At 37.5% G+C, this 16844-nt stretch overlaps 1 non-coding gene across 1 annotated transcript; it reads right to left on the reverse strand.

The window, feature by feature from the left end:
- Positions 1–7841: 7841 nt before the first annotated feature.
- Positions 7842–7948, reverse strand: LOC120068815 (small nucleolar RNA R71). Its single transcript, XR_005479366.1, has one exon. It is a non-coding gene; the product is annotated as a small nucleolar RNA R71 (small nucleolar RNA).
- Between the last annotated feature and the right edge of the window lie 8896 nt (positions 7949–16844).

Here is a 16844-nt window from a genome sequence, read left to right on the forward strand (position 1 = left end):
AGTTAAGTATGCCCACAAAACTGATGAACCCCAAAGGGAACACAAACTGGTGAATCTCGAAGGAAACACAAACTGGTGAATCCCGAAGGAAACACAAAACTGGTGAATCCCGAAGGAAACACAAATTGGTGAGCATCTAACTAATCAATGAGGATATTCACACAGTCTCAACGTTCTAAGAATCAACATTGTACAATTCTAGAACATACATGAAAATCCCTGATACTATGGCTCCATCACATACACATGATTATTAACAACATATCATACTACATTCATGTATACCTTACATCATAATTCCACAGCATGCAAGTATGCCTCAACACCAGCAAATCAGATATCAACATATGAAAACACATACCATCACATACTAACAATCGAGTACCTAGGTGTATCTTTAAACAAAATAGAACCTGTACCAGAACATACTTGATTCAGGTCATACTATCAGTCAACGTGCTAATATTTACTATAACTTAACTTATCACGTGAACATACAAATAAAACCTGGCCCGTGGGCAGTTCCAATGGTAAGATTACTTACCTTAATCGAAATTCCATAGATAACTCTGACAACCAACGATGACCGCGATTTGAAGAAACGACTCTACCATACGAATGCAACCATAAAATTTTAGTTCAATAATAATTGTGACATCTCAGATTCAAAACCACAACACCCCAAAAGCTTACCCAAGGAACTTGATTAACAACCATTCCAAAATCTCCTTCCAACAGGTTTTAACTCCCAATGGATGATAGCTTGGAACCTTAAAGATTCAAGGGTTAAGTCAACTTAATTTAGTAATCAAAACGTGCCCACAAACCAACAATAAGGACCATAATTCTTATCAAAACTCTTGTCGAATGATCTTGAATCCGCTGGACAGTCGCTGCTGTAATTTCCCGAGCTCAAATCTAAAATCAAGATAATGCGACTAATTTAATCTTTAATCCAACTTAGTGGGCATCCAAAATCTTTCAAGAAACCCAACCACAAAATAGATCTTATCAAAATCTAAGAGTCAAGCTGCTGGAAGATGGTGCAGCACGCGACGATCAGGAGGTTTGATCGGCGGTGGAGCGTGGTGGTCAGGGGGCTGGAGTGGCGGCGACTCAAACAGCTCTCCGGCTGGGCGAGCGGTGCGACTTCGACGACGACTCTGTGGCTGGGCGAGCGGTGCGACGTCGGGTTTCGATAGTGAGAGAGGCGGCGGTAAGGAGGTTGTGACCGACAGTGAAGGAGATGGCGGCAATATGGGTTTGGGCAGTGAGGGAGGCGACGGCGAGACGGCTATGAGGGAGATGGGGGGTGCCCTTTTTATTTAAAAAAAAAAACTAATAATAATAATAATAATAAAAGGAAAATAGTATAACTCTAATTAAATCCTTTCCTTAACCCACTTTATAATATTTAATTCCTTTCCTTTTTCCAAAAATAATTAATTCTTGCCATAACTTTTCAAATTGAATTTGAAAATTGAATAGTTTTTGAATAATTTCCACGACAACACTTAAATCCTTGCACTTATACTTTAAATTCAAAATTCCAAACATGTCCTTCAACTAAGGACAATTACTGAAAAAGGAAAAATTTTACATTATTAATAAATAAATAAAAAGGTGTAGGATGTTACATTCATTTACCAAATAGACCAGAGTCTTTCTAGGTCTTAGTTACGTACTTTATCTTGACTCAACGTGTTATACATATTAGTTGGGAATGAGAGGGTACCTATATGTGTTGGTAAATATTTATGTATGTTGGGTCAGAAAGAATGGAATTCCTGCAATGGAAGCGATTGATCGCGTACGTGTCTTAGAATTCATTTGGAAACTTAGCAAAAACAGAGAAAGACAGAAACATGGATAAACATACATAAACTTAAGCATGCTTTTCTACGAAAAAAAAAATTACAGAGAAGAAAGGGGAAATGATATACATAAGAAAGGGGAAATGATATACATATCCTTGAAGAACCGTTTTTCTCGAATTTCCTCTCTAGCAAGATCATGTACTTCTCTGTCATTCTCCAGAACACTGCAACACAACGAACAGAATGTGACACCACCACAAGAGTTACTTGTTATTCTCAAGAATCAAGGAGAGTGTGGGCTTCTTATTCAATTCTGCTGAAAGGAGAAAGAGTGTTTGTTAAGAGAAAATGCAAATGGAGAAGATGAAGATACAAAGAGGTTTTCTACAAATGAAACAATTTCACATAAAAAATTGACTTCTCCTTTTTCCATCAATCTGTTATATAAGAGATGTGTGAGTGAGGGAGTTAACTCCCTCCACAACATATATAATAACTCCCAAAGAGACAATTTTTTAATTTAATATAATTATATTAACTATTTTAATATAATTAAATCTAAAAAATATATTATATCCCATATAATATACAACCTATAATTTTATATTATATCATACATGATATGACCTATAGTTTATATTATCTCATATAACCTATAGTTTTAATATAAATCATATTCACGTTAATTTTAACCTATAGTTTTTATATGAATCATATTCATATAAATAATATTTGAATCATATTCAAATATTTATTTATCTCATTAAACTTTATATTATAATATATCAACATACATTATATTAATTGTATCTTATACTATTAATTTCCTTTAATTAATTTGAACAATTCAAATTAAATCAGAATTAATTGATTCTCATTTCTTATTAAACTAACAAAGGGACCTTATGGACCTATAGATTAGAAACTCTAATGATATAAGATTAATTAATTAAACTCTTTAATTTAATTAAACAACATTCATTAACTGCTAATCACTCCACTAATGACCGACAGTTGCACTCTTCGTATTGTAGATATATTTCTGTGTCTATTGGATATAACCAATCAACAGTAAGTTGACCCTTCACAAATTGCTCGTAAGTACAGTTGGGTCAAAATTATTGTTTTATCTCTGTAGTTAAATCTAACTCCTTAAGTACCACCGATACTTCTAATGAACAATTAATAATAGTCCTACTATAACTAGACCCTTCTCTGGCCAGTGAGAGGGTGAGACACCTCATTGTTTATGACCTGGAATTAGCACTTAAGGAAGTAATTTATCTACTTACCCTAACAATAAGAAGGAGTGAATTTCTTTTTGTGTAGCTGCGTTTCCAACTCACCACTCAGACGAATCCTCAAAATGGTAGGCATATTAAGTTGGCGGATCTGACCACTCTCATCCATGTAGATCAAAGGACTACCTTCATAGGTAGAAGTTTACAACTCACTTAGGATTAAGGTCAAATCCCCTGTGGTCATCCTAGTGAAATGTAAGTCTCTTTAAGTAATAGTATTATAAAGAGAGACTAATCATTCCGTGGTTCGGTCTTATACAAACTCTTTGTATAGGATATCCCCACTCACATGTCTCCACATGAATGATTAGAATTAAATCATTTGTAACACTTTACAATAATTGTAACAATTACAAAGCAGGTCGTTGATACCAACGCAAGTGTATGTATCGAAGTAATAAATTTCCAGTTAAATTAGGGTATCATCCCCAGAGACTAGCATAAATAAATTTTCCCTTGACTTAGCTATTGTAGTTCCTAAGAATCAAAGACATAGATACGGATACATGATACGGATACGATACGATACGACGATACGTTAATTTATAAAAAACTAAGATACAGACACATTGAAAATACGTATATATATACAATGTCTAATTAATTGCTATAATACTTATTTTAATATAGATTAAAATAGATTTAAGAAAAGAGTGAAAACTTGAAAAGTCCAGTAATGTTGAGCGATTGGAGTAGACAATAGGAAATAAGTAGAAGATGAAGATTGAGGAATGAAGTTGAGGATGAAAGGGGTGTAAATCATGAGAGAGAAGGGAAGAATAAAGATATGATTACATTTTGGGTTTTTTTTTTTAATTTTTTATGTTTTTATCATTTTTAATTTATTTTGTTTTGGATTGCTCAATTTAAGTGGACTTTTATGTTTGGAAGTGATTTTAAAATGGTTGAAATCACTTCTGTCATTTTCAAAATCACCATGAAACATGTTTAATCCTTCAAAACTAGTTTTGATGATTTGAAAATTGCATTTAAAAGTGTAAAATTGAAAACTAAACTAATTTTGAGTAATTAAAAGTGTGTTTTCGAGTGATTTTAAAAATGAAAAAGTGATTTTTGATGATTTCAAAATCACTCCTAAACATGCATTAAAATAAAATGTTTTGTGGGTTAGACTTTTTAAGTGGTTGGGCTTAAATTTGATAGAAAAAAAAATTTGACCCATGTATCCCCTTCACGTATCAGGAAGTAGATGCACGTATCTGGAAATTAAAAATAAAAATAAAATAATCAGATACTTCAAATCACATATCAGACACATATCTACCACGTATATGGATGTATTCGTATAGTACCCATATCTGATATCGATTCTCTGCACAATTAGAAGTGTCTGTGCTTCCTAGAGCCTAAATTCAAGATATCCGAGTTTCTGCCTTAGGCAGATCCTTGTGATCACAGATGAGAGCGTGAGAAGACATTCTTTGAGAATTTTTCATTCCTTCAATCCATTCCGAGTGACGACCGTTGTTCTCCCAGAGATAGATCTCGAGAGAGACTACTCCACCGCCCATCCATGGCACCACCGACAACATTGACACACATCTGATGGAAGCAAGAGATTCCTACATCTAGCCCTCCACTTCTTTTTTTATCTCTATATTGTATTACATTTCAGCTTAAGACATTAATACATTTTGTAAGCAATTCATCTCTTTATTTCCTTCGACTCCATATTCATTATCTTCTTTTTTATACTTTCATTACAACGAACTAAGTAAGATTGCAAGAGTATCGCATACTTAATCATGTGACATAGATATATGAAGCATGTAGCAAATTGCTGAGAGGTGTGTGTTGCGCGAGTGTAGTGAGTAAATCCTCTTTGCTTAGTGCGAATCTGAAGCAACGCTTGTCTATGAGCTTATCAATGGCGACTAACTGTCCGAGAGGGTAAGTAGTAGTGGAACCATTAAGCAAAGTAAGCAATGTTCCCAGAGATAGGAATAATCTTATGTCAACCATGTTTTGTGTGATCATCTTATCTTATGCATGCATCATTCACTCTTTGGACATACTTGAGAGAGTAGTCTAAAGATAGAATCTAGGCTTGAGAGAGTCGGATTAGAATTGCATAAGCAAGAAGTAGAAACTTAGACATAAGTTCTATCTGCTATTTACAAATCACATGCGCCCTAGAAATAGGATATGGTGGTATGTGGTCACCTTGTTTTATGTATGCATTAGTCATCGCATAGGCAAGAGTAGAAACTTAGAAATAAGTTCTATCGACATTTTCGCATATGCATCGCATGTATATATTTGTGTATAGCATGATTGCATAACTTGTGCTAGCTGGGATTACCCTTGCGATCAAGCTTAATGATGCGGTGAAGTCACCCCCTCCACCATTTTATCTATTTTTTCATGCATTTTATTACGCGTTAACAGTTGTCGCGTCTCTTGATAACGGGCAGAAATGCATGTTATCATAGTGCTAACTTCTTAAACAATGCTGATTTGTGTTGATAAAATATGTTAAATTGCGTCCAAAAAGCAGTAAGTTTATTATATTGCGGTCGCATACGTTCATCGCATAGGAACAATTGATTTTTGTGTTTTTATGCAGAATATGCGTTAACGTAAGGCGAAAATTGCGATCATAGGAAATCATTGGTCGAGCGTAGCATTACTGCAAGGCTTTGCGGTAATTGTGCTCGCAACATTTGTTCAAGAAGGATTGCCACAACTTGATCAGCGCAAATAATGGGCGCATTTGGGTGAAAGGCATAATTAATCACGATGGGACAGAAAGTTTATGACAGTCGAATCCGAATTAAGTTGACAGCCGCTAATGATAACAAGTACATTCAGCTTTTCGGTGACAAATATTCGGCGCATCAATTAAGGAATTAAAACCGTCCCATCTATACAATCATGAGAGAGAAGCCACCGTTCACACTGGATGTTCTATAAATACCAAAACATCTTTCAGAAAAGGGGTTCACCGTTCCACCAGTTCGGAAGTCTGTTCATAGTTTAGACTTGTTCTTAGATTTTCTTTTATTTTAAGGCGGACGAGAGAGAAGAAGGTTGTGCCGACAGATCCTTTCGATAAGCTTACGAGAGTGCTGGAAGCTTTAAGGATAGAGAGAGGGCCGACGCCTGCAGAAGCAGGAACATCTTTGGAGCCGAATAGAGACTTACAGTGTAAAAACCTCGGTCAGCAAGGAATTGCTACTAGGCTCTCTATACCTTCATCTTCCATTATTATTTTGTACTCAACTCATTTATCGAAATGGAATTTACTTCTCTATATTTGTTCACTCTCTGTTATTTACACATGAGTAGCTAAATCAGTTGAATGGGTTGAGAAGCACTTAGCTAGCACAACTAGGGAATCTTCATTCTATGCGATTATGTTGTATTATGTATGCTTCATTCGTTCATTAGAGATACTCGGAGGGGGAGGGGGGTAGTCTAAGGACAGGATCTAGGCTTGGGAAGGTTAGGTTAGAATCTAGGCTCGAGAGAGTCAGATTAGAATGCATAATCAAGAGATAGGAGCTTAGGAATAAACACTATTTGCTATTAACGCATTGCATGCATCCTAGAGATAGGATATGATTGTCTGCGGTCACCTTGCTTTTATGCATTTTGTATCATCGTATAAGGAAAGAGTAGAGACTTAGGGATAAGCTCTATGGACACTTTTGCATTCAACACATGCGTCCTAGACTTAGGAGTATCGCATTTACATTGGAAAATGACTTGTGGTGCATGGTTGTAGCATGATCGCATAGTCTAACGCATTCCCAAGTAATGCTAGCTAAAGATCTTCTCAACCCGTTCATCCCCATACTCAGTGCATCTATCACACAACTGACTTTTCTCAAATTCGTCGCATTTGTTTATTTTTCATTAATGCAATCAACAACAAACCAACAATTAATTGAGTTACCGGTTACCACAAAGTTTCCTAAAAATTACCAACGCAACCTGTTTTCACAAGTCAATGAGTTCGACCCTGGACTTACCAGGAAACTCAGTGAAGTTTACACTTGGATTCCATTGAGGAAACTTAAGTGCTTAACGCAATTTCACCATCGCATATCACCCACATTTTCACAACATAAAATCAAGCATCAAGTTTTTAACACTGTTGCCGGGGACTTGGGCAAAATAGTGTGCTAACGATAATTTTTTTGATTTCTTTGCAGACTCTCAATCTCTGGAGAATTACGACCTGGAGATTGAGAGGACGTTTAGATGGAGATTAAGAGACCACCACCAACAACAACAATCAGATAAAGAAGAGATGGCGGAGCAGCCTGGAAACGGAGCACCAAATGAAAATAATGTCATGGCGAATCCAATCCTGCTAGTAAACGATCGCAATAGACCCATAAGGGACTATGCATCGCCAAACCTCTATGATTTCTCTCCAGGAATCATGAGGCCTTCCCTCGATGGAAGTAAATTTGAAATGAAACCGGTGATGCTGCAGATGATCGAGACTGCAAGACAATTCGGAGGCCAGCGTGGCGAGGACCCGCACGCCTACCTCCATAGGTTTATCGAAATCTGCAATATTTTTGTGTTCCCGAACATCTCTGCCGAAGAAGTTCAACTAACTTTATTCCCATTTTCTCTTTGTGATCAGGCAAGAAAATTGGCGTATTCTCTCGAGCCGGGAGAGATTACTTCATGAGAACAAGTCGTGGAGAAGTTTATGAAGAAATACTTTCCACCTACTGAGAATGTCAGACGAAGGAAACTAATTACAAATTTTGAACAAGACATAGACGAATCGCTCAACGATGCCTAGGCGAGGTTTAAGAGGTTGGTCAGGGATTGTCCACACAATGGTTTGCCACACTGCCTTCAGATGGAATTTTTTTTATCATGGTTTGAATCCCGCTTCGTAGACCGTTGTCAATGTGGCAGCCACTGGTGGTCTGCTTGATAAGACGTATGACAAGGCGAAGATTATCTTGGATCGCATCTCCAGAAACCACGAGGATTGGAGAGAGTGTGACCAAAGATTGAGAATCAAAGACAATGACGCAAGTAATGGTGCTATTGCTTCACTACAAAATCAGATGACCGCAATGATGAACTTAATCTAGGGAATTGTGATCAGCAACCCAACACCGCAAACCAGGTAAATCAATGCAATTAGTCAAAACAACGCAAGGTGTGCGACTTGCGGTGATGGGCACGCGATGGAGGAATGACCCCAAAATCCACAGTCCGTTTACTTTGTAAAAATTAATCCCTTTTCAAATACCTATAACCCCGGGTGGAGAAACCACCCCAATTTTGCATGGAAGAATCAACAACAGAATTTCCAATCCGTGGCGCAGAAAGAAGGGCCACAAGGATTTTTCCCACGCAACAACGGTCAGACAAGCAATCAATCAAATAGCTCGCAACTACCATAATCATCCTCATTGGAGAGCCTGTTGAAGCAATACATAGAGAAAAATGAAATTGTGCTTCAAAGTCAGGCTACGTCCATCCGCAATCTAGAGTTACAGATGGGTCAAATTGCAAATGAGCTAAAGAGTAGAGTGCAAGGGGCTTTTTCGAGTTCAACAGAACTCCCACGCAACCCAGGGGGATTAGGTAAAGAGCAATGTCAGGTTGTGACATTGCGGAGTGGGAAAACTGTGAAGGGAGAAAAGAAAGAGCTTAGTTGAACAGCTCCCATTGCGACAGATCCTGAAATTGCGATGACGCAAGAAGAAGAAAGAGAAAAAGAAGCAGTAGAGTCAGAGGATGCGTCGACCTCAAAGCCAACTAAGACGGAGACCGTGAAAGTGCAGTTACCCCCTTTCTCGCAGAGACTTAGAAAGAAAAAGAATGAAAGAGGTACAGTACCAACGCTTTCTGTCTATGTTAAAGCAATTACATATTAATATTCCTTTCAGTGAATTGATTGAGGAGATGTCTGCCTACGTAAAGTTTCTGAAGGATATGGTAATTAAGAAGAGGGGAGCTGGTAAGTTTGCCACGGTGGCATTAACACAAAGTTCAAAATCAATAATTCCACTGAAGATGAGCGATCCTAGGAGCTTTACTATCTCTTGCTCCATCGGAGGACTGTACATCGAGCAAGCCTTGTGTGACCTTGGAGCCAACATCAATTTGATGCCTCTGTCGATCTTTAAGCAGCTGAATGCGGGGAAACTTGTGCCCACGACTGTAACTCTCCAACTAGCCGATCGATCTCTGGTGCATCTAGAGGGAAAGGTGAAGGATGTGCTGATCACCATTGACAAATTTATCCTACCAACCGATTTCATCATTTTGAATTATGAGGCCGACAAAGATGTACCCATCATACTGGGACGACAATTTTTATCAACAGGTCATGCCCAGATTGATGTGCATAAAGGGGAGATCACTTTGAGCATCAACGGACAGAAGCTCAAGTTCAACATAATTTGTGGCATGAAGTTTCCGAATGAAGTGCATGACTCAGATGATGACTAGAATTTTATTAAAGAAGAAAAGTTTGATGAAGAGAATGAAGAAGAGGATGCCAACACATCCGTTGCTGCCTGGAATGCGATCATAACAAAAACAAGCAAGGAAGAAGAGACGATCGCAGACCAAGAAGGAAAGCCAACAGAAAAAGAAGAGAGAAAATCTACGCAACCATCCCTAGTAAAACCACCAACACTGGAATTAAAGACCCTACCGATCCATCTAAAGTACGCATTTTTGGCGCAGAACGAGAAGCTGCCAGATACTATTTCCTCTGAGCTCAACGAAGACCAGAAGAATACGTTGATGAGCATTCTAAGGAAACATGTTCGAGCAATTGGTTGGACGCTCGCTGACATTAGAGGAATTAGCCCAGTGTACTGTATGCACGACATTCGTTTTAAAGAGGACCACAAGGAAACAATCGAACATTAATGCAGACTCAACCCTGCGATGAAAGAAGTCGTTAAAAAGGAGATCATTAAATGGTTAGATGCGGGCATTATCTATCCTATAGCAGATAGCACGTGGGTTAGCCCCATGCAGTGTGTGCCGAAAAAGGGTGGCATGAAGGTAGTCCCGAACGAAAACAATGAACTAATACCGCAAAGAACCATTACTGGGTGGCGCATTTGCATGGACTATCGCAAGCTGAATGCGGCCACAAATAAAGATCATTTCCCTCTGCCATTCATTGATCAAATGCTAGACTGTCTAGCTGGAAATGACTTTTACTGCTTTCTGGATGGTTATGCCAGGTACAACCAAATTATGATAGCTTCAGAAGACCAAGACAAGACCACATTCACCTGCCCATATGGGACCTTTGCTTTTCGCCGCATGCCGTTTGGCCTCTGCAATGTGCCAAGCACATTCCAAAGGTGCATGATGGCTATCTTTTCAAACTATCTTGATGACTCTGTCGAAATCTTTATGGACAACTTCTCTGTTTATGGGAACATTTATGAAGTCTGTCTCGCCAACTTGGAGAAGATACTGAAGAGATGCGAAGAGACAAAGGTGGTGCTTAACTGGGAAAAATGCCATTTCATGGTAAAGAAGGGCATAGTGTTGGGGCATAAGGTTTCTCGGGATGGGTTGGAGGTGGATAAAGCAAAAATTGAAGCAATTGAAAAACTTCCACCTTCAATAAGCATGAAGGTTGTACGAAGCTTCTTGGGGCACGCTGGATTCTACAGAGGCTTTGTCAAAGATTTTTCCAAAATAGCGCAACCACCGAGTGCATTGTTAGAGGCTGACAGAAGATTTGATTTTGATGACAATTGCCTCAACGCATTCAGAGTTTTGAAGAACGCGCTGATTACCGCACCCGTGTTGATTGCACTGGACTTGACACTTCCTTTTGAAATAATATGTGATGCAAGTGGGTATGCGATGGGAGCAGCTTTGGCACAAAAGAGAAAAACAATCTTGCATCTCGCCGCATATGCGAGTAAAACATTAAATCCTGCTCAACAAATTATACCACCACAGAGAAAGAGCTTCTGGCGGTAATTTTTTGCGTTGGAAAAATTTCGAGCATTTCTATTGGGAACAAAGGTACTCATCCATACTGATCACTCGGCCATAAAGTACTTAATGACAAAGAAGGACACAAAGCCGAGGTTGATCAGATGGGTTCTCCTCCTTCAAGAATTTGACATAGAAATAATTGACCGGAAGGGGACAAAGAACCAAGTTGCGGATCACTTGTCTAGATTGGAAAACCCTGAAATTGACCGCAATGAATCAGAGGTGAGTGTAATGTTCCCGGATGAGCAACTGTTCCATATTGAAGAATTGCCTTGGTATGCTGACATAGTCAACTATTTGGTTTGCGGACAATTTCCAGAAGATTATACCTACCACCAATAGAAGAAGCTCAAACATGAATGTCGATATTATTATTGGGATGAGCCGAATCTGTAAAAATGAGGGGCATACCAAACCCTTCGATTATGCATATCAAATGCTGCTCAACAATGCATACTATCGTAATGTCACGACTCACCATATGGTGGGCACTTTGGAGAGCAGCACACCGCAGCTAAGGTTTTACAGAGTGGATTCTTTTGGCCTACATTGTTTAAGGATGTAGCTGACTATGTCATGAAGTGTGATCGATGCCAACGCACAGGTAACATTTCATGGAAACATGCAATGCCGATGAACACCATTTTGGAGCTTGAATTGTTCGACGTGTTGGGTATTGATTTCATGGGACCATTCCCTCCCTCGAATGGTAAAAATTATATTTTATTAGCCGTTGATTATGTATCCAAGTGGGTAGAGGCAATGGCATGCGCCACGAGCGATGGAGCGGTAGTCTCCCAATTCCTGAAGAAACATATTTTCACTCGTTTTGGCACCCCACGTGCCATCATAACTGATGAAGGGTCCCACTTTGTCAACCATACTGTTAAGAAGTTGCTGCGCAAATATAACATTCTTCACAAGATGGCCACTGCATACCATCCGCAGACGAATGGTCAAGCCGAGGTATCCAATCGAGAAATTAAGCTGATACTTGAGAAGGTAGTATGCCTTCACAAAAAGATTGGGCAACAAAGCTCGACGATGCGTTGTGGGCATACTAGACTGGATTTAAAACACCTATAGGTATGTCCCCATATGCGTTGGTATTTAGTAAGGCGTGTCATTTGCCTCTAGAGCTGGAATATAAGGCACCGTGGGCGGTAAAGAAGCTGAACTTTGATTTGAAAAAAGCAGGAAAAGTGCGAAAAATGCAACTGATCGAGCTAGAAGAATAGAGGATTAACGCATATGAGAACGCGAAGATTTATAAGGAGTGCATCAAGTGCTGGCACGAAAAACACATATGCGGTAAGAACCTCCAAGTCGGGCAAAAGGCCTTGCTCTTCAATTCAAGACTACGACTCTTTCCTGGCAAGTTAAAATCATGCTGGTCCGGACCATTCATCATTAAAGAAATATTCCAACATGGTGCGGTGGATCTGATTACCGAAGACGAGAGTCGTACGTTTAAAGTTAATGGGCAACGAGTAAAAGCGTATCATGGAGAAGGCTGACATCGCCAAGTCAAGTCCGTGGAACTAAGAAACCTTGAATGAAGAAAGAAGTAGGTGTTCCCTGTGCTATCAGACGATCGAAATTCATCAAAGACGTAAGTTTTGGAACCATGGAATCTTCAACTTTTCTCTACTACTCTGAATTTTCATTACACCATATATTTTCAACTTTATCTACTCTTATTCTATATAAAAAAAAACATGTTGTTTTGTTTAAAATCATTTGACCCTCTCACAGTTTTTTTACATCGATCGAGGCAGAGGATTAGGGAGGTGTTACACGAAGAAGCATTTTATCTTACTTCGTCATCGCAATCCAAAGAAGATAGATCACCGCAAAGAAGGATGCAACAATACATAATGCGGGCGACAACGCAAATTTGAGGGTTGTACTTTTCCTTCACTTTATTTCAAATTTTGCGCTATCACACTGCATTTTAGTTTTAAAAGTTTTATCACCACATCCTCTTTGATTACAACAATCATTTGACATGGATAAATTTAGTACGTTATCGCATGTTATCTCTTTGCCAATTATGATTTCAATGATGAAAAACAGCTTCTATTTCTTTCGTATATACTAGAGTCAACTTAACTCTAAAATTGTCACCTCATAAAATATTTCTAGAAGTTAGGGGTTTGCTTGCTTTCTTTCAAACTCTCTTTATAAAGCTTTCTAAGAACATCGCATGCCTCTCAATCTTTTAGCAATAAGGACATTGCCATATTTTAAATTTAGTGGTGAGGTATTTATTTTTGACTTTGCTATTTTTTTTTAAAACAAAAAAGGAGAAAAGAGAAAAATTTTGAGAATAATAATTTCACTATCAACGCAATGGAAAACCCATGTTGATAAAAGTTAAGTTGTAAAAGGAATTTACCCGTAGTTAGATGTTTGCATGACACACGTGGGGCCAAGCCAAAACGAAAGTAAGTCATCGGGATCAACGCATAAATAAATGACCGCAACTCCACTGCCAAGTAGGTATGAGTTTAGTCTGAAAAAGAGCGCATTGCTCGTAGTTGGATGCCCACATGACACACGTGGGGGCAAGCCAAATGAAGGCAAGACACTTGGATCAGCGCAAGGTTAGAAAAAAATAATAATGTCAAGAAATATACAAGGATAAAATCATTTGACACCTCGGTAGAAAATTTCTTTCTAAAATAAATCATGCGATGTTTCGGAATTTAGTAAAGTCTTTTTAAAGGTTAAGCTTGTCATCCCTAGGTCTTAGAAATATTTTAAGAAGAGATTTGAAAAAGGCTTAAGGAAATTTTGGTATATAGGATTTGAACGAAGTTTCCTTGAGAAATCTAGGAAAAAAACATTGCGGTCGACTTGCTAAAGGAAATCTTTAGCTTATGCTTGAGGACAAGCATTGTTTAAATTTGGGGTTGTGATAACGGGCAGAAATGCACGTTATCGTAGTGCTAACTACTTAAACAATGCTAGCTTGCGTTGATAAAATATGTTAAATTGCGTCCAAAAAGCAGTAAGTTTATTATATTGCAGCTGCATGCGTTCATCGCATAGGAATAATTGATTTTTGTCACTAGAAGAAATTTGGGCTTTAATGTCGATTTTAAACTGACATTAAAGGGCTTTAATGTCGGTTGGCATCCGACATTAAAGATAGTGTTATTAAAGCCCTTTAATGTCGATTTTAAACCAACATTAAAGAGCTTCAGTAACACCATAACACATCCTTACCGACATTAAAGCCTGTTTTTTTAATTCTTAACCGACATTGAAGCCCAAATCTATCCGTTTTATCAATTATTATCTGTTTTTTAAAGTTCCCTTGCCAAATCCATTTTTTCGATAAAAAAGTATAACATGACACATCATCATCGAACGCTATGGCTATGACATATTATTCATGTATGGATTGTAAATCTATTACATTTAATCCGCAAATTCTGCTATAGAATTATAATTTAAAAGGCGTACAATAATTCAGGCCTTAAAAACACAAATTACAAGTAATACAAAGATTATGATTTTACACATTATGAGTTTACTGTCCCTCCACTTGGTAAGTATGGATCCCTTAATAATTCTTCTTGAACAGACCCCCCAGCTTCAGCAGTGTCTGGTTATAGTCATCTTTGTTTGACCATTGTTGTTCAAGGGATCACAAATAACAAAGGTTTGAGCGTAAGCGTAACACATGCAATGGAAGATTATATATATATATATATATATAAATGGATAAAATGTTTGAGACCTTACCCTTAGAAACTCAGCAACTTTTGCCAACTAACTGTTGCTGCTCAAATGTACTTTGGTTACCATGCCAAGAGAAAACAGAAGAGCCGGATTGCAGAACAAAACACTCAGTAGAGTTCAATGAGGTTGCAACCTAGATAATCATAAGTTTAGACATTACCATAAGACTTGCAATGTCTCAAATTAGTACAGGCTTTCAACATAAACATGAAACATGACCCAATGACAATGTTATAACATTATTTTCCATCAGCTTGAATATGTATGCGCATATATATTTCAAACCTCAAGAGGCAAGATTGAAAGGCATTTTAAAAAGCATGAATCGCACAATTAACATGGTTAAGGGAATACTACATGCTTCCAACAACCAAGGTTGGAGATGAAATAATGATTAGAAGATAGAAAAAATTGTCTAGAATGCAAAATTTCCAACTTAGCCATAAATAAAATCCAAATAATTAGCTACAGCTACCAAGACTTGTGAACATGAGCTATATCTTTTGGCAAGGTACACAAGTCTGTTTAATTCTTCAAGCCCAAGCTTCTCACTAGAGAGCAACTTAAGGTAAGAACCTATGGTGACACCAATTATTCTTTCCAAATTCTCTTTAGGGATGCCAAATATGTCACCTAAAAGAGCATGAATAAATTCAACTGTAATTCTTAAAGAGAAAAATAAAACCGAGCACCTAAAAGTGGGAGTAGCCTCAACTAGTGCAATAAAGATAACCATAGCCATATCTTACATATCTAGTCTGGGTATGCATGTGCAAAAAAAAAAAAAAAAAAAATATCAAAACCATATTCAACTAGAAGAAGCACCTTTCCACTTGTTGTATAAGAGCAATGGGTACTTATTATGATAATCTTATACACCCATCTAATCAATATCACTGTCATAAAGAAAATAAGATAAAATAAACCACTCTCATATTAGATGATTAAACTTTACCTTCAACAGTACAAAGTCGATCAAGTGCATCAATCAAGTCCACTAGTAAGGATGAATTGGCTTGAAATTTTACAATATATGGACAACAATGAATAACACCCCATAAAATAGCCAATTTAGATTCATTAATATCAATCGTGGATGAACTGTGTTGCACAAAATCAGTGATCTCTTTAATCCAATGGCCAAGGATTTTAAGGATAAAATTATTAATCCTTGGAACTTCCTCTTTGGATGTACATAACATTTCTGTTGGTAATCTCTCACAGAAGGAAAGCAGAAGATAAATAACTTCTGCAGTACACAGTAAAAACACATCCAAATGAGATACACCAAATCACAGTAAAAATAACCTTCTCAAGTGCCTCCTTAATTGCTTCATCACTCAACTTCTCACTCCTACCTTTCTTAAGGATGTTATCACAAAAGGTAGCAAGTAATTATGCACTAGAACTTCAAGTAATTCAACAAATGTATCATATACAACAAAACCATTAATCAAATCGAATTTCAAAGGCCATAGACACATAAAAAGTCCAAAATCTAGGAGCAGAGAGACATATTGGAGTGAAACCATAGCTGACTTTCATTGAGACATTTACACAAACAGTTGAGAGGCGTAAACATAAGAACAAAAATTTCATGCCAAAATACATAAAGTAACAACATGCCTCCAACATTGAGACATTTTCTTTACAAGTTCACAAGGTTCTCAACCCCCTTCTCATCATGTTCTTGTTTAGTGATAATAATTGTTGATTTATATCTCTTACCTTTGAATTTCGTTGTTACTCTCTGAATCTTATTCATATCAAGTTTTACTAAAGGACTACATGCAACAGTTCTAGGAAAATGAGACATTAAGAGCAAAATATGTGCCCATACATTTTTTTTTTAAACTACATAGTTGTTAAATTTAATTTAGCTAACAAGATAAAAGATATCACTATCCTTTCATTTAATTGTGTAATTACATTCAACAAATTTATTTGAAAGATTTGGTAGGAAGACTTTGACTTATTTACTTAATGCGTCATG

This window comes from Benincasa hispida, chromosome 3, assembly GCF_027475165.1.
Source record: "Benincasa hispida cultivar pf3 chromosome 3, pf3_genome.v1.1, whole genome shotgun sequence".
NCBI lineage: Eukaryota > Viridiplantae > Streptophyta > Magnoliopsida > Cucurbitales > Cucurbitaceae > Benincasa > Benincasa hispida.